This window comes from Ochotona princeps, chromosome 2, assembly GCF_030435755.1.
Source record: "Ochotona princeps isolate mOchPri1 chromosome 2, mOchPri1.hap1, whole genome shotgun sequence".
NCBI classification, from domain to species: domain Eukaryota; kingdom Metazoa; phylum Chordata; class Mammalia; order Lagomorpha; family Ochotonidae; genus Ochotona; species Ochotona princeps.
In genome coordinates, this window is record NC_080833.1 from 61092229 (window position 1) to 61115250 (window position 23022).

The 23022-nt window shown below is 37.4% G+C and overlaps 1 pseudogene; it reads left to right on the forward strand.

Annotated features, from left to right (window-relative positions):
- Positions 1-22419, forward strand: part of LOC101520699 (nuclear factor of activated T-cells, cytoplasmic 2-like) — a 41909-nt pseudogene extending 19490 nt beyond the window's left edge.
- Positions 22420-23022: the final 603 nt, after the last annotated feature.

Here is a 23022-nt window from a genome sequence, read left to right on the forward strand (position 1 = left end):
TCATATGCTACAAATGACATAATATCCATAACATAACATGATATGCTTAACATCATATCATCTTAAATTAAGGCAAACATGTGGTATCTAACCTTTTGGGATTGGCTCATTTCCCTTAGCATTATGGTTTCCAGTTTGGCCCATTTGGCCACAAAGAACTGCATTTTGTTTTTTTTAATAGCTGAGTAGTATTCCATGGAGTAGATGAACCATAGCTTTCTTATCCAATCCTCTGCTGATGGGCATTTTGGTTGTTTCCATGTTTTTGCAATTACTGATTGTGCTGCTATGAACATAGGAGTGCATGTTGGTTTCTCATAAAATAAGTGTTCTGGATATATTCCTAGGAGTGCTATAGCTGGGTCATACGGTATGTCGATTTTGAGTTGTTTGAATATTCTCCATATTGATTGCCATAGAGGCTGTGCCAATCTGCAGCCCCACCAGCAGTGGAGTAGGGTTCCTTTTTCCCCGCAACCTCACCAGCAAGTGTTGTTGGTGTTTTTCATGTGGGCCAGTCTTACTGGCGTTAGGTGGTACCTCATTGATGTTTTAATTTGGATTTCCCTTATTGCCAGGGAGCTTGACCATTTTTTCATATGTTTATTTGCCATTTGGGATTGTTCCTTTGTGAAATGTCTGCCCATTTCCCGTGCCCATTTCTTGAGTGGCTTGTTTATTTTGGTGTTTTGGCTGTTTTGTAATTCTTTGTATACTCTGGAGATTAGTCCTCTATCACCTATGTCGTGCGCGAAGATCTTCTCCCATTCTGTGGGCTGCTTTTTCACTTTGTTGATTGTTTCCTTTGCTGTGCAGAAGCTTCTTAGTTTGATGAGGTCCCATTTGTTTATTTTGGTCTCAATTTCTACTGCTTTTGGTGTCCTTCTTAGGAAGTAGGGACCTACCCCTAGATCTTGCAGAGTATTTCCAACATTTTCTTCCAAAAGTTTGAAGGTTCCTGGATGCAGCTTTAGATCTTTTATCCATTTAGATTTGATCTTAGTATATGGTGAGAGATGTGGGTCTATCTTTTTGTTTCTACAGGCTATCAACCAGTTGTCCCAACAGCACTTATTGAAGAGACCTTCCCATTTGCCTGGATTATCGTTTGTCCTTTTATCAAAGATTATTTGACTGTATCTGTGTGGGTTTCCTTCTGGTGTTTCTATTCTGCTCCATTGATCTTCCTCTCTATCTTTGTGCCAGTACCAGGCTGTTTTGATAACCACTGCCCTGTAGTATATCCAGAGGTCCGGGACTGTGATTCCCCCTGCTAACTTTCCGTTCTTCAGGATGGTTCTAGCTATTCATGGTTTTTTGTGTTTCCAGATGAACCTTTGGATCATTGTTTCCAGTTCTGTGAAGAATGTTTTGAGCAATTTGATTGGAATTGCGTTGAATGTATATATTGCTTTTGGCAATATCGACATTTTAATGATATTGATTTTACCTATCCAGGAGCATGAACTTATACGAGAGTTCGGTGGAGTGGCAGGGTACAAAATTAATGAACAAAAATCAACAGCCATAGTGTATGCTAACAGCCCCAAGTTGGAAAAAGATCTAACCAGCAAGATACCATTCAAAATAACAGAGAAAAGCATGAAGTATCTGGGAATAAACCTAACCAAAAATGTAGGAGACCCATTTGAGGAAAACTACAAACTACTTAAAAAAGAAATTGAACAACACCTCACAAGATGGAGTAACATCTCCTACATGATTAGTACAGGCTAAAGCTGTTGAGCATTTTCTGCTGTTTAACCCAGGCTCTTAAGTGGAAGTTGGAGCGGAAGTGAAGTAAGTAGCTGGGGCTCGAAGCAGTACTCATGTCAGATGCAGGTGTACAGATGGCTGCTTAACTTGCTAGTTCACTACCCCAGCCTCATCACAGCTTTGTTTTTACAGATTTTATCTTCTGGATCTTAAATATGCTTTTGTGGTTTTTGTACATCTTAAGGTTCTTTTTTCCTTTGAAATAGACCTTAACTATTTTTCCAGCATCTGTGCTATATTTTCAAAACACAAAGCATTACCCTTTCAGCCATTAATAGGGAAATAAGAAAATAGAAAATATTCTAGCCTACCCAAGCACCAATTTGCTAAATTAAATTATCTTTTAAATATACAAAGAGATCACTAACAAATCCGGTTAAAACTTCTCAGTAGTTCTCCACTATACTTGGGAAAATGAAAGCCTTAGCACTTGGTAAAAGCCTGGGAACCTGACTTCTCCTTAACACTCTGAGCTACTCTGCATCATGATTCCCTCCATCCTTCTCTCACAGACACGCTCATCTGACATTAATTCTTACATTAATTAATGACTATGCTTATTTTTCTTTCCAAGTCTCTGAAGATAACATTCCTTCCTATATTCTTGTCACTCAAATTGCAGATTAATGGAACCTCCTCAAATACTATCTTGTTGATTTTTTTCATAGTTCTTATTTATTTAATCTTATTATTGTCTTGATTGATGGTATCCCCAAAAGAATGAAGTCTCATGAGAAATGCTGTGGTTCAGAACCTTATTGTTCTCTCTTAAAATCATTTTTTAAATTTTGTTTTGTGTTTTTTTTGATGCACTAGTAAATGGGGGTGTAATTTGTTTTACCTTTCTTTAGAATATAAGAGATGTGGGTGTTTTGATTACTAATGTGAAATATTGGACATATTCAATATATAAAAAAGGAGAAAGTGTATTGGATTCAATAAAATTCATAGAAGATTTAAAATGCAGCATTGTTTTCTAAGTAACCTATCGTTAATCTTTCATATAATCTACTCATACTTGCTTATGGTGATAATTTTCCAAATCCTGTGGTAACAATTTTAAGACAATTGTATTTCTGTAATGTGTTATTCTTGTGATGAAAAGTACTCAAGAAAAAGCAGCATTTTTAATCAGTTGTATAAAAATAATCATAGATAGGCTTATTTGTAATGAATTCCAATTGCAAAATACGGCATTTTACAGCAAAAACGAAGCATGTTAGCGGTAAGAGCATGGCTGACATGCTGGGGTTGGAGTATTGTTTTTCTCTACTATTGAGGAAAAGTGTGTTTTCTACTTTCTATTTGTTTAATTTTTTGCCTAATAGGATGTCAACTCTGTTGTTACAAAGTGAACTGATAGTACACTATTGTAAAAACTTTTTTTTTTTTAAGAAATGTTGCTGAAGGAGAGTGGGTGCTGAAAGTGGCAGGTGAGGGAACAGGATGAGATGTGCCGCAATGCTTCAAAATCCATATTAGAAATTTATGAAAATATGTTAACTTTAAATAAATATAATAATTTAGTATATAATTTAAACTAATGTAGAAATACAAAGAAATATTAATTAGAAGACACTATAATGCCACAAAAGAAACAAAAGAGAATTTCATCATTAACTTATGAAAAAATGCTCATTGATGAAACCCTGAGAAGGAAAAAAAAATTCTAATAAAAAAATCATGGTAGTAAGATTAGTTAAAACTAGGTCTGGCGCGGTGACCTAGCGGCTAAAGTCCTCTCCTTGAACTCGCCGGGATCCCATATAGGCGCAGTTCTAATCCCAGCTCCCATCCAGCTCCCTGCTTGTAGCCTGGGAAAGCAGTCGAGGAAGGCCTAAAGCTTTGGGACCCTGCATCTGTATGGGAGACGTGGAGTAGGTTCCTGGCTCCTGGCTCCAGATCGGCACAGCACTGGCTGTTGCGCTCACTTGCAGAGTGAATCATCAGATGGAAGATCTTCCACTGTGTCTCTCCTCCTTTCTGTATATTTGACTTTATAAAAATAAATAAATCTTAAAAAAAGATTAGTTAAAACCAAGAAAAGCAAAAATATTAACACCATCTGACAAAGACATGGATGATAAATTCTGTCAAAGAATACAGACATTGAAGAAAATTTAAACCAAAGTAAAATATTGAAAATGAAGAATTTGCTATATAAAGTAAAAATATCATAGAAATCGTAATGACAGATTGGTAAGGCAGAAGTAAGAATATCAAAGCTACAAGATATATTATTGAAAATGCATCAATGATACAAAAAATAAAGGTAAAATATGACATTGTAATGCTTGTAAAATATTTATTTTAATATATGTTTTAATACATGTAGGAAACTGTAACATATATAATATGTTAAATTTTATTATATTTAATTTTATTTTATATGTTTATATTTAATAAATCAATGCTCTGAGAACATAGAATCACTAGAAGAAAACACAGAGGAACACTGAAAGACATTTCGAAAAACTGTCTCAACAAAAAACTCTGAGAAGTTTTAGGTGAAAAACAACTATTCATCAAAAATAATATTTCAATAACAAAAAATTATAGAGACTAATCTAATAATATGAGAAGTAGATAAATGATCAGGTATCTTTAAAATAGAATACCTTTTTTTTAAGAAATAATTTTTATTTTTATTAGAAAGTCAAATATACAGAGAGGAGGAGGAGAGACACAGCGGAAGATCTCCCATCCGTTGATTCACTCCCCAAGCAGTAGGAATTCTAAGCCAGGGGCCTGGAACCTCTTCAGGGTCTCCCACATGGGTGCAGGGTCCCAAGGCTATGGGCCGTCCTTGACTGCTTCCCCAGGCCATCCTGATTAGAACCAGCGTCCATATGGGATCCGTTTATGTACAAAACGAGGAAGTTCGCCACAAGGCTACTGCAATGGGCCCTAAAATAGAATATCTTAAAATGCAAAGACAAACAAACTGAAAAAAAATCTACAACACATACTAAAATGAATATTTAATCACAAACATGAAGTCAATACTTTGGAAAAAACTTCAATGAAAATTATGGCAAATTGCATTGGCTCCAGCTTTGTAGAATCTTTGTTACAGAAATTAAAATATCAGAAATTGGATGAAAGCAGAAAGGCAGTTCAGTATAGGTAAAATATTCCAAAGTGCCTGTAGCTTCCACCTACATTACAGGAAAACACCAAGATGAAATGTGATGCTACAACAATGTGCAAATCTCAGTGTATGCTAACAGTTTAGTTTCGTTGAATGCCTCAGGTTTAAGTTGTGCTTCATATCTAATTTAAGTCCATTTTATTTTAACATTTATATTTAAGTGTGCATATGCACACCCATAAAAAAATATGCCAAGTGTTATAATTAGTTATTACTGGGCTTCAATATTATGGACTGTTTTGTGTTCATTGTTATGTTTATGTGTACTTTTTAAAGACTTAACAATACTGATGAATTGCATTCAAGAATAAAATGTATATGCTTTTATTTATTTTTTAAAATTTATTTATTTTAGCTGGAAATTGAGATTTATAGAAATAAGGAGAGATAAGAGAGAAAGATATCTGCTCACTGATTTACTCCCCAAGTGGATGCAATGGCCAGAGCTGAGCTGATCCAAAGCCAGGACCCAGGAGCTTCTGGGTCTCCCACATGGATACAGGATCACAGGCCACAAGCAAGGAGTTGCGTGGGAAGTGGAGTAGCCGGGACTTAAACCAGCTCCCACAGGGAATCCCTGTGCATTTAAAGCCATGATTGACCCACTAGTAAATTGTATAGGGCCCATGAATGTGTTTTATTATTATTATTATTCACTTTGTTATTCCATGATACAGTTTCATAGCCTTGAGTATTTCCCTCCCCTCTTCAATTTTCTGGTCACCCCGCTCCCCGCAACTGATTTCTCCCATATTATTAAAATAGTATAATCCGTGAAAATCTGTCATAAGTCCATCATTCTGCTATTTAAGTGTATCCTGACATTGTAAGCATGGAAAATGTCAGAGAGTCCAGCATCTTACTGTAAAGATACATTCAACAGTTTCACTGGGACTGCATCTTTGATTTATCTAATTAAAGATGTACACTGCACATATCTCCACATCTGTATGTGATAGTCACTACTACACAGGTGCAATGCATCCCCTTAAGTGAAATGCCATACATAAAATCAACAGACATCACATAGCATGAATAACTATTTTAAAACAGTATTATCAACCAATTAAAATGTATATAACATTTATTAAGTAAATTGTGCTTAATAAGCTAATCAGTTTTAATATATTAAGTCTAAAATTCTTAAATACTCTCCTTTCAAACTAAGCTGTATACCAAATGTGGAAGTAGCTACAGGATAAAAAAAATAAAATGTGCAGATACTTCTATATGTTTCTGCTTTGGGATCATGTGTCTTTTATTTTAGGGAGAATAAACAGCAAAGAGAAAGGAGGAGTAAATCTTAAACAAAAAGTGTATTATTGCTTTATAACTGTTTAGTGTTTCTGATATGGAGGCTCTCTAGAAAAATGTCATTTTGCACTGTAATTTTCTCCTTACACTGTATCTGATTCATATTTCTCCAAAAGCTATATAAAATTTGCTAAAAGTGATACTGAAAAAATATTCTTCAGATAGAGATGGTAGCTCTGTGCCCTCATTTTCTTAAAAATGTCTATGCTTACTTTTATTATTACTGTATCTAAAATGACTATATGAAAGCTAACTAGAAACCCTTTCTAACGACATTTCGGTGAATAGAGTGGATTGTAATTTGTTAAATTTATTACCATCTTAAATTCAACATTATCAGTTTAAGTTCTAGTAACTGACACTCTTTTATTTTTAGATGTATTTATTATTGTTGTTATTGTTATTGTTATAATTATTTTATGATACTGTTCCATATTCCTTATCCCTACCCAACCCCTCCCCCCACCTAGTTCCTCTATATCATTACTAACATATAGATCTTCATACACAGTCATATGTCCATCATTGCGGGCATGGACAATGGCAGAGAATCCAGCATCCTATTGTCTAGATATAGTGAACAGTTTCATTGTAAGTCCATCTTTGTCTGGAAGTAAAAATGCAAACCACACTGCATCCTCACATCTGCATGTTAGTCTCCATTTCACAGCTACTGTACATCCCCTCAAATGAAAAAATCATAATACAAAATTAACAATAGAAAGAAAAACAAAATTTACAATGCCCTGAAGTTAAATGACATGTTACTAGACATGACAGTCTCCATTACACAGATATTATATATCCCCTTAAATGAAAAACCACACAACAAAATCAACATCAGGAAGAAAAAAGAAATTAACAATACCATGAAGTTAAATAACATGCTACTAAATGACTAACGTGTAGCTGAAGAAATAAAAATCAAGAACCTTCTTGAAGAAAATGATGCTACTGCATGATCTAGGAGTCATTGAATGATTTAATCGGAAGAAACTGTTTTGAAGAGATGAAACTAACTGAAAACACCAAATCCCATGCGATATAGTTTCTGCTGATTTTTATTGGTGAAGTGTGTCTCTTCTAGACAATAAACAGATGCTGTTTTGTTTTTTAATCCAGTCTACTAATCTACAGTATTTGATTTAGCTTAAGCCAGTTACATTCAGGGCTAATATGTATGGATGGTGCTTTGGTCCTGTCATTTTAGGAATGGGTTGTTCATTGGTTTAGTCTTCTGTTGTCATTTTACTGGGATCTTCTTTCCATTTGCCTTTGGTTTTGGTAGGTGCTATTCCTCTTCTCTGCCAAGAGAACTTCTTGAAGTGTCATTTGTAGGGCAGGTTTGAAAGAGGCAAGTTCTTTCAGCTTTTCCTTACTGTGGAAGAATTTTATTTCACTTTCAAAGACAAAAGAAAGCTTTGCTGGATATGTTATTCTAGGCCGACCATTTTTTTCTTTTAGAATCTGGAATATGTCACTCCATTCTCTTCTTGCCTGTAGAGTTTCCTGTGAGAGATCTCCTGTGAGTTTAATTGGCATTCCTTTATATGTCAATTGATTTTTTTCACGTGCAGATTTCAGGATCTTTCCTTATGTTCAATTGAAGAGAGCTTGATGATCATGTGTCTTGCTGAAGGCCTGTTGGGAGTTCTGTGTCCCTCTTGGGTCTTGTTTCCCAATTCTTTCTCCAGATTAGGGAAATTGTCCTTTATTATTTCATTAAATACATTTGCAAACTCAGCTTCTCTTTCTGCACCTTCTGGGATTCCCATAACTCTTCTATTTAGCCTCTTAATAGTGTTTTTCAATTCTTGAATACTTTTTTTGGCCTGATCCAGCTCTGCTTCCAGCTTTTTGTTTGTTTCCCCCTGATGACAGGAAATATCATCCAATGCTGAGATTCTTTCTTCTGCTTGCTTCATTCTATTTTGGAGACTCTCCATTGTACTTTTAATTTGCTCTACTGTGTTTTTAATTTCTGATATAGCAGCCTTAATTTGCTTTATTGCTGCTATTGCTTGTGTAAAGTATTCCCTAAATTCTTTGAACTCTTGAATGAGCTTCTCATTGTTGATCAGAAGCTTTAAAATGAGATTTATGAATTCTCTGTGCTCCCCCATTTTCTCCATGTCTTCCTCAGTTAACTCTGAGGTTGGCATAGGGTTTTGCTCCTTTGCAGGGGAGTTTTTGGAAATATTCATTGTGTTTTTGTCTCTTCTTTTGCTCCTGATCATTGTACTTCTGGTTAGCACAGTCTTCTCCTTGGAGCAGGTTTCTAAGCTGTGTCACCCACAGGTTTACAATGCGGTTTTACTTATTGCAGTTGGTACACAACTCTGCTTGCAGCCACTTGTGCCACAACCTCCAGCGAATTCTAGGTCTGGGTTCTTATGTCAGATTTCCACTGCGGTCTCCACAGTCCCGGCTCCTGGCTCACCACTCTCCAGCTCCTGTGATACCATGCTGAGGCTGCACCATTGTCTCTGCAAACTTTCTCCCACTTCTGGTTGGAGTAGGTCCCAGGATTAGAGAGACACCAGGTGACATATATAGTTAGGTTATTGGTGGTGCTGATCTTGCTGGAACCTGTTGGACATTAGGTCTGGATGCCACATGGACCTATTTTGACCTGTACAATACCACAGTCAGTATTATTTTCCTGTGGGACCAGTGCAATCCATGGAACTCAGTGAATCCTCAGGAGCTCAGCACATGCGCAATTCACTGTTGTCCCCTGCAGTCCTAAAGCTTTTGCCACAGTGTACAAAATGGCGCCTGATGTACCACTACTACAGTTCTTGATCTGCTGGCTGTCAGATCTGAAGGCTACCCAGACCTGTCTTGGGTGGAACCTGTAGAATGCCATGTTGTTGCAGTTCACTGAATTAGAAATGAGTTCACTCGCAGCCCAGCGTATGCTCAGTCCTTTCCCTTGCCTTTGCCTCCTTACACAAAATGGCGCCCAATTCAACTCTAGGGGACTGACTGGGCTACGAAATCCGTACTGTTCTGGCACTGTCCATCTGGGATCTGCTGCTCTGTCTCTGCTCCTGGTCAAATCAAATGGACCAGCAGGACACACAGTTCTTTGTGTGGGTTCACATTCCAAGTTCCCAGTGAAAATCCCTTCCCACCTGGTTGCTGGTGGAGATCCGGCTGCTGGTGGAGTTCAGATCGCTGTTAACTGAATGCTGCTGGAGTATCAATCACTGCAACACCACGCCATTGTGTCCGCTGCTTTCCTGTGTCTGTCAGTTTCCAGGTACCCCTCTGCTGTTGTTCTGTCCTTTCCTATTTCCTGGAATATGTCCTCTCTGCTTCATCTTGATTAAATGTTTTTCTGTCTGTTTAAATGTGTCCTTATCCTATTCCGCCATCTTGATTCCTCTACTGATACTTATTTTTAAATTTCTTGTGTTTATTTGAGAAAGGCAAAAAATGAATTAGAAACATATGTTACGTGATCATACCTGTGATTTCTCAGTATAACACAATCCCTGCAAGGTCCTTTAGACTCAGATTATTTGGAATGACAGTATCCACATTGCGTTAGAACAACACAAATACACTGAGAACTGGTACAGAAGGTTTTTCATCACCAATATCCTGCAGTTCCCTTACAGCCAGTTTTGGATGTTCCCCACAGTAATTTATGCAGATTCCTATCTTCCCTCCTCCATTTAATAAAATCTTATAAGCTAAAAATGCAACAATAGTAGATCATCATCATTTTCCATTTTTAAAGACGGCATCTTTCAGATTCTTTAAAATGTAATCTACAAGACTGACAAAGTCTACAGGCTGCCACACCTCCCATTTTCCAGTTACCTTTGTCAGCTTCTTATAGAATCTCAATGATATATTATGGCTAAGATAAACTTTATTTATTTAGATTACTTCCCAGCATTACTCTAAAGGAGAGTATGGAGCAGAGGCAGAAAAGGACAAAAGAGAAATAATACTGCTTAAAATCACATGAATCATGCCAGAGTAATTTCCTTCCTGTGATACAAAATGAGAGTGATATGTTGAGCTATTGCCCCTGTATGAGCTCTTCAAAACTCAGCAGGATGGAATTGTTCCATGTCACAGCATGGGGATTTCTTTATAAAATAAGGCATTGTGTAAATAACTTATCAAGCTCCACACAGGATAACTACAAATGACATATCAAAAGAAGTGAATTCTAAAAAGCAAAGACTTCTATAATAGGCAATGAAATCCTATGACTTCCTGTGAATGACTTTTAGATTTTTATCTCAACTTTAACACAGCGTTGTACGAACACCTACTTCTCAGAAAGTAAGTATTGTGTGGCATTCAGAGCTTGTCTGGGCTTGTAGACATGGTGAACTCAGGGAAATTGTTGGAGCTCTGCTAGTTGTTGCAATTTGTCGCATGATTAGCCATGAGATAATATTTCCATGTGGCAATGAAGGATAATGGAGAATAACATTTAGCCAGAATGTAGAGTACGTGAACTCCAACATTTAGTTATCTTTTTTACAATAAACCTACAATCAAATGAGCACATGCACTAACAAACATCACTGTCTAGTAGAGTTGGAGAGCAGCTGTTGTTACAATCCAAACTGAAGAGTATTCATATGAGAGAATGGTAGTTTTAATTGCTAGGAACCCTAAAGGCAAACTATCCTCAGTAACATGAATTAAATGCTATGGGACAAAAAGAACAACTTCTGCTTAGATAGGCCATCTGCACTATGGTGTTCTTGCCAAGAAACACAAATCTGCAATTGACACTGCAGGGAATAAACTGGGACCTTGGTTTCTCTGTGTTTTTCCAGGCTATGTTGGGTGAGAGGCCTGTCTGATAGACAAACAAACGATGGGAAGTGGATCTCAACCACTGAGTTCTATTTCTTAGTGTGTTGTTTATAGCACTGCTTCCACCTGGATGTTGGAAAAGTGAATGTTGTAAAATGAATGTGTTCTACTGGTTCCATCAAGAAAATAGGTCTGGGTTTCCCACTGACTTTTCATTCATTTTGGCTATCTTTTGGATAATCTCATCAACACTCGTTAAAAGAAAGAAAAAATAATTTAATTATTTTCAACAGTCAATAATAGCCATATTCCAAAAGTAACAATAATACATACTAGGTATAAGGAATATAATAACAAAATATTCAAGGAAATAGGAGCAAGCACTCACCCACCCGCCCCCTCCCCCCGCACAAACACACAGAAGCCTCTAAGTACACATTCAGTCAGCAGCTAAGAACTCTTAAAAAACAGGTAATGAAATACTCAAGTAATGGATACAAATAGTGTTAGACATGGTATGGAATCTCAATGTATAATTTAATCATTCATACATCTTTCAAAATTTGCATGCATGTATATTTCATATTTGTGATATATGACATAAAGCACACATTTGTGCATATTTCAGAAGATATCTCTATATCTTGAATACATGTTATAGAGTTCTCAAAGATTTCTGGATAAAGAAAGATCATGAAGATTAAGAAGAATATAGGAAAGATGAGCAAGTTTATGAACAATTCATAAATCTAAGCCCTGTAAAGGACCTCTGGAAGGACAAACATGAAAAGACGGATTCCAATTTGAATAGGTTGAAGTGACAAAACAGCTTTGTAAAAAAAAAAAAAAAAGAGTTTAAATCAGCAAACTATGGCCTTCGGGTTAAATTTAACACATTCCTGTTATTGTAAATGAGGTTTTATTGGACACACTCATGCTCATTAGTTTGTGTTTGTCTTAGACTGCCTTTCTAAGTCAACCACCTTCACTCATATGTTACAAGACAATTCTGCCTCTTGTTGAGGGCACATAAGTAAAGTATTTATATTTTCAGACTTGAGTAACAGGAGGATGAGAATATTGAGGGAGATACATAAAAAGTGGAAGGAGTACCTTCACTGGCTTTCTAAGATGGCAAATCATGAAGTTTTCTACTTAGTTCTAACACAAATCATCTATATACCTAATTGAATTTTCATTGCTTGAAGATATGAATAATAGTTCATAGTGTTCCTAGTGACAAAAACAGCTTGATTCTCACTTTGTTTTCTACAATGAACTTTACATGGAATTCTGATGTATTTTAAAACTAGATAACATTTCTCTAGTGTCAAATCAAGAACTAAAAACTAAAAGCTGTTTTCTGACAGCATCTGTTTGTATGGTGTCCTCTGCTACATATTGAGTCATATACAAGAAACCTGATATGATGATTTATGAGTCCTGGAAAACGGAAATAAGTGATTTGCTTATCAGAGGCATCTCTGCAAACTTTTATATATTTGATTATCATTACGGGTAATGTGGACACAACCAAAAATAAAGGTAATAATTGCAACTGTTTTGATACATTTCTTTACCATTATAATTCCTCAACACATGCAATCAGTTTGAGCATGGCACAAATGGCTTCATACACATTTCTCTAGATACAGAAAGAAACGTTTCCAACATTTCACATTTTTGAGTTGCGTGCTTTGAAGTAGTATATTCAGAAGCATTGAAGACAAGCTCAACATGATTAATGGGCATTTAAAAAGGAGATGGAGAAGAGCAAAGCTGCCATTCTCTTCACTTTCCTCTACAGATACTAATAAGGAACATTTGGTTATGTCAACCTATAATGTGCAAGTTATCATTCTCTTCTTAATGATGTGTACACTTCTCTGTTTTCCCTCCCTTGAATGTATGTTTGTTCTCCATGTCGGCACAACCTTCAAAGTAGTTTTATTTCTGCATGCATTCTTCAATAACTATGTCATTCTTTGAATAAAATATTGTATCTGTGTGTGGAACACATTTTTAGAGTCACAGTTAGGTTGTGAGTATTATTTTTATATAGCTTGTTTCTCACTCTGTAGTGTAAGAATTGTTGAGACTTTCCTACCTTCTGGCATTTCTCAGTGGAAGTTTCCAATACTAAAACTGTTTTTGTGTGGTAACCATGATCTAGGCACTTCTAGAGCCACTGATCTTACCAATAGCTCCAGTAACTGCATCAAAGCCACCATCAGTACTATTGCCCTGGGGATCACCACATTACCCAATGGGCTATCATAATCCTTAGCATAAACTCTCCACTAGCTCTGTCAGTGTTACTGGCACCACCACTGTAATCACATTCTTTATTGCCTCATTGCCAGAATAAGCTCACTGCCAGCATCAGCTTTGCCACCATCATCACCACACCATCTCCATTTATACATAGATTGTCCTCACTCATGCAATCAAACAGATGTCTTTGTAGTGATTTCTAAAGCTCCTGTAGAAATTGAGATGAAAATATTTGCTGATGAATGTGCCAGGATTCCATATGGGCACCTGTTCATGTTCTGGCTGCTTCATTGCCCATCCAGCTTCATACTTGTGGCTTGGGAAAGTAGTCTGTAGGATAGCCCAAAGCCTTGCTACCCTCGCACCTGCTTGGGAGATCCAGAAGAAGTTCCTGGCTTCTGGCTTCAAATAGGCTCAGTTCCCACTGTTGCAGCCACTTGGGAAGTAAACCAGCGGATGGAAGATTTTTCTCTCTGTCTGTCCTTCTCTCTGTAAATCTGCCTTTCCAATAAATAAATCTTTAAAGAAATTTAAATGGAAACATTTTGCCGCTCTAGTTTAAATTCAGCTTTGCTGCTAAGATATTCACAGAAAACTTACAAAATCTTTCAAATGAAAAAGATATTATCTAGAACATATGTCTCAACTACAACTCAGTCTATATTAAAATATGTAAGTGTATAATTGAGAACAGGTTGGATTAAAATCATATTGAGTTGTATGATTTTTTTAAGTTCAATTCACTTTGGGATTTTTACAATAAATGACCAATAATTATATTAGTTTAGGGTAAACGTTCAATGTCTTTTTTTAAGATTTCTTTCTTTTTTTTTATTGGAAAGGCTGATTTACAAAGAGAAGTAGAGAAAAACATTTTTAATGAAGTGTTTCATTCCTCAAGTGGCCACAACACCCAGAGCTGAGCTGATCTAAAGCCAGGAGTCAGGAGTTTCTTCTGGGTCTCCCAGCGGGTGTAGACCAGCCAATACTCTACCACTTTCCCAGGCCATGAGTAGGGGGGTGGATAATAAGTAGAGCATCTGGAACAGAAACTGGCACTGATATGGGATCTCGGGTGCTTGTAAAGGAATTAGCAAACTGAGGCATTGACTCCCTGGTTCTGCTTTTGACCCCGGTTTTGGCAGAAGGTACACCCTGAAAAGAATGATGATTCAGGGACTTCATTATCTTCCATTCACCTCGAAAACACAGAATGAATTCTAGAATCCTAGTATTTTGGAAATGGTAGGAAATTATTCAGTAGATGAAAACTGGGTCCCTTTCACTTCTATACAATACATAAAGTCAGAATTCTTGTAAGAATAAGGGGTGTTTTCTCTTAACATAGATGGAAACGTATTACAGACTTGAAAGTACTTAAAACTCCAGCTAAAAATTTCAAAACAAAACAGATTAAAATATGACCCAGCAATCATCCATCTACTACTTACACAAGGAGTAAAATAAAAGCTATTCATACAAACAGCAAATTAAGATGTTTGTGAAGAGCTTTTTTTCTCATTGCTTCCAAACTGGGAACAACTCCTTCAGTCCCTGGATGACAAATGCATGAACACATTATGGCACATCCAGCAATGGGATATTATCCAGTAACAAAAATAAATAGCATGCAGATATGCACAACAAAGAGATCTTAAAGTATTATGCTTGGGGCTGTTACTGTGGTGTGATGAACTGTTTCTCCAGCTGTGTTGCTGGTATCCTATATAGGTATTGGTTGGAAGTGGGCTGCTCTGCTTCCAATCAACCTTCTGCTTATGACCTAGAAATGCAGCAGAGTACTTAGGCCTCTGCACTAGTGTGGGAGTCCCAGAAACAGCTCTAGGCTCCAAGCTTTGGATGAGATGATCTTTGGCCATTGTGACTGTTCAAGAAGTGAACCAGTGGATGGAAGCTCTCTCTTTCTCTGTCTCTGTAACTCTGCCTTCCAAATAAAAATGAATACACTTCTAAAAAATGCTAAGTGGAAGAAACCATACACAATAGAATAAATACTATTAGTTATATTTTTTAAATTGCATTCATATTTTTCAGAAGATCAACTTATAAGGCTGATCTAATTTTGAGATTATTCTGTAAGAGCATGTTTGAAGCTTTTTAATATTGTCAAAAATCACTGGAAGGATGATCTCTGACAATCAAAGATGAATAACTTAATAATTTTCTATTGTGCTTAGCAAAGAAGAGATGTTTGCATATGTCATTGCAATTATTTACCGTGTAAAACAAACAGCCCAAACCACAAGTCTTACTATAGTGGACTAAATGATTTCTACAACATTCTTAAGGGTTTGAAGCAGATAATTTAATGTTAAATGAAGTTATAAAGACACAACCCTAAGTTCTCTAAAAGGATTGATCCTTCTTATTAAGTGGAAAAGCATTCTTTCTCCATTATCCTTCCCTTACACCAAAAATGTGCCAGGAAAAGCTCTGAGGAAACTAAGCAAGAAGGCAATCTTATGCAAACTAAAGGAGCCCTTACCAAAATTCAGGAAGTCCAATTCTTTGATCTTCTACTTTCAATCCACCAAACATATCATAAGTAAATATGGTCCTCAACCTGTTTAGCTTGTATTTTGTTATACTAGTCTGAATTAACATAATCATAAAATAATTTTGATTGTCAGCTAATAAACTAGCATAGAAAATCAACCATGGGCCCGGCGGCGTGGCCTAGTGGCTAAAGTCCTCGCCTTGAAAGCCCCGGGATCCCATATGGGCGCCGGTTCTAATCCCGGCAGCTCCACTTCCCATCCAGCTCCCTGCTTGTGGCCTGGGAAAGCAGTCGAGGACGGCCCAATGCATTGGGACACTGCACCCGCGTGGGAGACCCGGAAGAGGTTCCAGGTTCCCTGGTTTGGATCGACGCGCATCGGCCCGTTGCGGCTCACTTGGGGAGTGAATCATCGGACGGAAGATCTTCCTCTCTGTCTCTCCTCCTCTGTATATATCTGGCTGTAATAAAAAAAATAAATAAAATCAACCATAACGTTATCAATAATAAATTGAAATAACTGAAAATACCATTATGTCATGCTACAAATTAAATACGATATTATCTCTGATTTTTTATTTCTGAAAAGGTCAAAATGGTGCAACACAAAAATATAATAACATACAGCATATAAATTATGTGTGATTTTTATTCAAGACTTGCATTTATTAACAGAAAATTAAAGCAAAACAAAAAAATGCTGAGATCAGAACAATTGTTTGTGATCCTGACAATGACTTGGCAATCAAAATATAGACTTAACCCATTGCCAAAGTTTATAATAACTACTAGTTTGTTTATGCATCCACATTTTTAAGAGACTCATATTCAAAATTTCATCAATGTTCATAGTGAGGGTAGAGATCTATTTCAAATGTTTGTATTATACTTGGATTTTTATTTCTTTGAATTGTGTTCTTCCCTTACACAAAAGAGGTCTTCCCATAGTTGAAAATTTGTATTAGAATATCAACTACTTTTTTGAACAGTTACTTGCTTTCATGCTTTTGTATCCTACCTGAGCCTACCTTCAATAGCAAAAGTATCAGCAACAGTAATAACTAATGTTTACTGAGTACTTCTATGTTCCAAAGTTATTGCATTAATATTCTTATTATTGTATTAATGAAGTGAGCAGCTGACATATTACAGGGAACTAAGCTGAATGATACACTTGAATTTATTCCTTCAGTAATTATGGAGGTGAGAAGTCCTCTCAAGTACATTTGAGACATGTTGACTATCTATGAGGAGATTGATTTACCCCACTTTTATTGATAAATCACAACACAGATATATTAATTAACCTGGTCTGTATCACACAGCAAGAGTTTGCATTTTGTTTAAAGTCTAAAGCAATGATCCACTCAATTTTTTTAAATTAAAAATAACTATTTAAGGTAGACATTTGGCTTAGTCATTACGTAAGATTCCTTCACCCTAATTCAGAGTGCCAGGATTTGAACCTGGTTAAACTTTCAATTCCAATTTCTAATTAATTGGCTCCCTAGTACTGAACAGGTGATCTTTAAGAATTTGGGTGTTTGCTCCCAATATCAGAGACCCAGATGTGGTTCTGGGCTTCTATCTGCCTCTCATAATGACATATAAATAGCGAAGATTTGATTTGAAGCTCAAGCATCATAGACCGTTAAACTCTTAGGTTTGCATTAGATTATATTTGCATCTCAGGATCAACATAAGGCTTTTCATAAACCAGACCAGCTTCCTCAAGTGTCAGATAGATTCCTGTCAGATGACTTCCGTGGTCCAGTCTGACTCAGCCATCACAGCCCCCAGCTGTTCACACAAACCGATGAGCGACAGGTGCTGCACTCGCACAGAAGCAACCCTGCTTTTCCCTACAGTATCTTCCTCCAGATCTTCTCTTGTATTCTTGTGGGCTCTGTGGCATAGCCTGATTTGCTTACCTGCTGCTTCTGAAGGAATAACCTTGCATGACCCTGTAGCTACTCATGTCCTACATAATTGTAAGTCTTCTAGAACTATAAAGGAGAACAGTTAGTATTCAATATATACAATGATTGTTCATTTGGGATTTAAAAAGATTAATGGGAAATATATGACAGTAAATATTGTCCTTCCAAATGAACTTATTTTTTATTTCAGTTGTCTCTAATTTTAACTTTTATTGTTTGAAAAGGTGTCGATGTATTCATATCGAAAAAGGACACTAATAAATAAGTCCTAAATGATAGTTTCATCAGGACGGCTGATGAGCGCATCATGAAGCTACACGGCGTCTACCAGGTGCACCGGATCACGGGGAAGACTGTCACCAACACCAGCTCCGAGAAGATTGTGGGCAAAACTAAAGTCCTAGAAATCCCCTTGGAGCAGAAGAACAATATGGGTACGATCAACTGTTCAGGGGTCCTGAAGTTGAGAAACGCAGTCATGGAGCTGCGTAAAGGCGAGACAGAGATGGACAGGAAGAACCTGGGTGAGCCTGGTGTTCCGAGGGCACATCGACAAGGCGAGCAGCAGGATCGTGTCCTTGCAGACTGCGTCCAACCCCACTGAGTGTTCCCAGCGATCCGCCCTCAAACTGCCCATGGTGGAGAGACAGGACATTGACAGCTACCTGGCCTGTGGCGGCCAGCAGATGATCCTCACGGGACAGAACTTCACCGACGAGTCCAAAGTCGCGTTCACCAAGAAGACCACAGATGGAAAGTATGGGAGATGGAGGCAACTGCGGGTAAGGACAAGTGCCAGCCTAACATGCTTTTTGTCGATATCCCCGAAGATCGATCGGAACAAGAGCATCCGCACCTCTGTAAAGGTGAACTTCTATGTCATTAACGGCAAGAGGAAACGGAGTCTGCCTCAGCACCTTGCTTACCACGCAGTCGCAGCCAGCAACACAGAGCCCACAGATGAGTACGACCCCACTCTGCTCTGCAGCCCTGCACACGGGGGCCTGGGGAGCCAGCTGTACTACCCGCAGCACCCGATGGTGACAGAGTTCTCCTCGTGCCTGGTGGCCACATGGCTCCGTGCCAGCAGTTCTGCTCGGCGCTCTCGTTCTCCGATGCCCGCTACCAGCAGCACAACCCAGAAACCGTCCTCTACCAGGTGAACAGGAGTTTGAGCCCTAGCCTCTTGGACTTCCAGCAGCTGGCCCTCATGGCCACAGTCCTGGCTCTAGCGGACACACACCGCCCCATGCTGGTGTACACCGGCTCGCAGGGCCAGGACTAAGCTGTGCTGCACCTGTCTCCCAGCTACCCCCAGGCCTGGAATGATACATCACTCACTCACCAACCAGCAGCTAGGTGCGGGAGCCACCAAGAGTTCCAGCATGTCAGGTGCTGTGAGGATTTTGCACTCGCCCTGCCAGGCCTGGCCCACCACTCGTTATTCAAGGTCAGAAGCTGAGCATGCGTTCCTACCCCACAGTCACCCAGCAGCAGAGTGCCACAGGTCCAAGAGCTGCCAAAAATGGATTCCCGGTGAATGACCCAAAGCAAATCTTAGCTACTGGAGTGACAATTAAACGGGACCAAAACCTCGACCAGACTTACCTAGATGATGCTCCCTGCTTATGGCCTGGGAAAGCAGTTGAGGATTGCCCAAAGCTTTGGGACCCTGCACCCACGTGGAAGACTGGGAAGAAGCTCCAGGCTCCTGGCTTCAGATCGGCTCAGCTGTGGCTATTGTGGTCACTTGGGGAATGAGTCATCTGAAGGAAGATCTTGCTCTCTGTCTCTCCTTCTCACTGTATATCTGACTATGCAATAAAAAGAAAGAAATCTTTAAAAATTAATAGACATTAGGTCAGCATAATTCACCTGCAAATAAGAAACTTTATCAAACACTATCAAAATACTAAACAGTTTGATGTTCACACAACTCATCTTAAATTTTTTAACTCAAAATTTACATTTTTGAGTGCATTAAGATACAAATAACACCAGTTAAAATATGTCCTTATCTTGCTTATACTTATTGACAATAATCCTTAAAAAATACTTTTCCCAGTACTTGAGAAACATTACACATCCATGTGGATTTACTGTAGATTTAATTTTCTCTCTCACTCTCTGCACATATACGTGCTAAAATCAAGGTTTGTTGACAGCACTGACCTCTCCATAGGGGTGACATTCATTTTTCTTTATTTGTCGTTTTGAAAAAAAAATAACATATCACTTCCGGTATCTCCATTCTGAAGCACACTTCCATAGCTCTTTGCTCATCGTCCTTCTTTTATGTCAGTGACTGTTAGATGTTCATACATGTACATATATGTAGCTCTAGCTTTAAGTTTTACTCTTTCAGTATTTGCAGATTATATTACACATTTTTTTTCAGGGCTCCTACTAACACATAAAAGTAATGCTACCTATAAGAAAGAGAAAATAAGAATGAATGCAAAATAGAGCATTGCCTATCTTGAAAGTAAAATATTTATAGTATAATTGATAAATTTTATAATAAAACACTTTCTGGAGGAATGAATATTACATTTGATTAAGTATTATGTGTTATTTTTCAAGGGTTAGATGATTTTCTACATAGTGATGAGAAGCACGCTTCTGCAGGCAATGCAGTAATTTATTGTTCCTTTAAAATATCAACATGTGCTGGTTCATTAAAATATGTGCAGGTGTAGTCCAACACAATGGCTCAGTTGTCTAATTCTCATCTTGTAAGCGCCAAGATCCCATATGGGTACCAGTTTGTGTTCCTGCATACCACTTCTTATCCAGCTCCCTGCTTGTGATCTGGGACAGCAGTGGAAATTGATCCAAATCCTTGGGACCCTGCATCCATGTGGGAGACACAGAAAAGATCCTTGGCTCCTCGCTTCAGATCAGCTCTATTTCAGTCATCATGGCTGCTTGGGGAGTGAAGCGGCAGAAGGATGAGCTTTATATCTCCTTCTCTCTGTATATCTTCCTTTGCAATAAAAATTAAAGCATCTTTTTTATAAAAATGGAAGAACGTATTTGCAAGTACTTAAAAAATCTTTAAATGTGTGCAGATAAATGTGTTTATCCATTCAGCATTGTCGCATTTTATTTACTACTGTAAAATACTTGTGACATTATAGCAGATATGGCAAGTAAGGATTCAAAAGCACGTTTTCTGAAAATCTCAAGTAAACAAAAGATGTGTATCCATGACAACCAATGCACTTGATTCATCTTCTATAAGTAAGGTACAGGTTAACATTACAAAATTATTATTTTTTTAATTTACAAATTGCTACAGGAATGAAAGTTATGACTATAATTGAAAGTGCATTATATGTTTCTGATTTTTATGATATCCCTGATTAATCCTTGAAAACGAATCATATCAAAGATTAATATTGGGCATAATAAAATTTCCTAGCCTTTGTTTTAATTTTAATTTCAGAGGAAATGGCTCTGGGATTTAACCTTCTTTTGTTTCCCAGATTTCAGGAACAGATTTAGATACATTAGAAACAAATCCCTCAAACACATTCTGGGAAAATGAGGTTTTCTTAAGCACTAAATACTTAGTCCTGATTCTTAGAAAACAGTAGGAGTAAATCTAACTAATTAAAAAAAATAGTTAAAATTTGTGTTTCAGCTATTTTACTCTTGATCGATCACTACAAAAAATGTTGAATTGTAATTGATTTAGATTTTCATTCCAGCTACTAATTTTACAACTACTTGCTAATACTTACTTATTTTTTTATTAGAAATACATTAAGGAGGGTTTTGTTTTTGTTTTTGTTGGTCTGTTATATACATATTAAAGATTTATTTTATTTTTATTGCAAAGTCAGATATACACAAAGAGGAGGAGAGAGAGAAATATCTTTCGTCTGATGATTCACTCCCTAAGTGATTTCAACGGCCAGTGCTGCACCAATCTGAAGCCAGGAGCCCAGAGCCTCTTCCAGGTCTCCCACTTGGGTTCTGGGTCCCAAGGCTTTGGACCATTCTCAAATGCTTTCCCAGCCACAAGCAGCTAGCTGAATGGGAAGCAGGGCTGCAGGTATTAGAACCGGTGCCCATATGGGATCCCGGCATGTTCAAGATGAGGCCTGTAGCCTCTAAGTCCCGGCGTCAGGCCAGTCTTTTATATATATTTATGATAATCTTAATTCCTCATTTATAAAGTGTTATCAGATATTGAAAAATTTCTAGATAATTGAGTTAAAAGTAAAATTTATTTTGATGTAAAAATTGTTGAAATTTTTTCATAATATTTACTTATTTTATACAAACTTTCTCAAATCCTTTTTTATATGCAATTCGTATTATTTAATTGCCTTTAGGAAGCTGAGTATTTTATATGTATAAATTTCAGGCAGTATTTATAGAGGAATCATAGTGGCAGAGAATTTGGAATTATGTTAGTATACAACTCTCATGGCACATAGTCATCTAACAACGTAGTTGTTGGTTGTTTGTAAAAATTACAGCATAACTTGATAAACAAGAGCAAGGCAGACTATCTGGAATGTTGGATTCACAAAGTGCTGGTGCGAGAGATTGAGGTTAAACTCTTCAGGCAATTGCCTGTGAGTGGGCAAATGTCCAAAACCAAAGCCAAGGCCTGTGGACAAGTGTCCACAGTTGGACAATGATCCAAGGCCAAAGGATTGTGTGTTTTAAGATATTTTTGATGCAATCACGCTGTTGCGTCCTGATCATCAATATAGGACATGGCTATCAATATTTGTGCCACATCAATTTCTTCAATTCGACTCCCCAAGCATTTCAATAAAAGATTGAGGCAAGGAATTTTGTAGGGTGACCACCTTGTATGGCTTAGTGCTTTTATAGCTTTTACCTTGTGTTCGTCTCTTTAATTATTTTTTCAGTTGCATATCATCCCCTCTCAAACCCTGTTCATGCCACACTGGTCACAGTAATTTGGGTCCCAAAAGTTGAGTGTTTTGAAATGTCTGTCTGTCTCTTTCAGTGTGTGTGTGTGTGTGTGTGTGTGTGTGTGTGTGTGTGTTTTGGGGAGGGAATTGTGTACCATTTTTACCCTTCTGCCTCTCAAATAAATTAGTCAATAAAATAAAGAAAATAAATGCAATAAAACACATCTTTTAGAAAACCCAAGTATACTAAAAACCTCAATAAGTTAAAATATATTCATTGATAAGAAATTTAGTTGGGGTAAAAAAGGCAAAATACGCAAAGTATATATGTGCAATACATGACACTGGTATTTTATATAG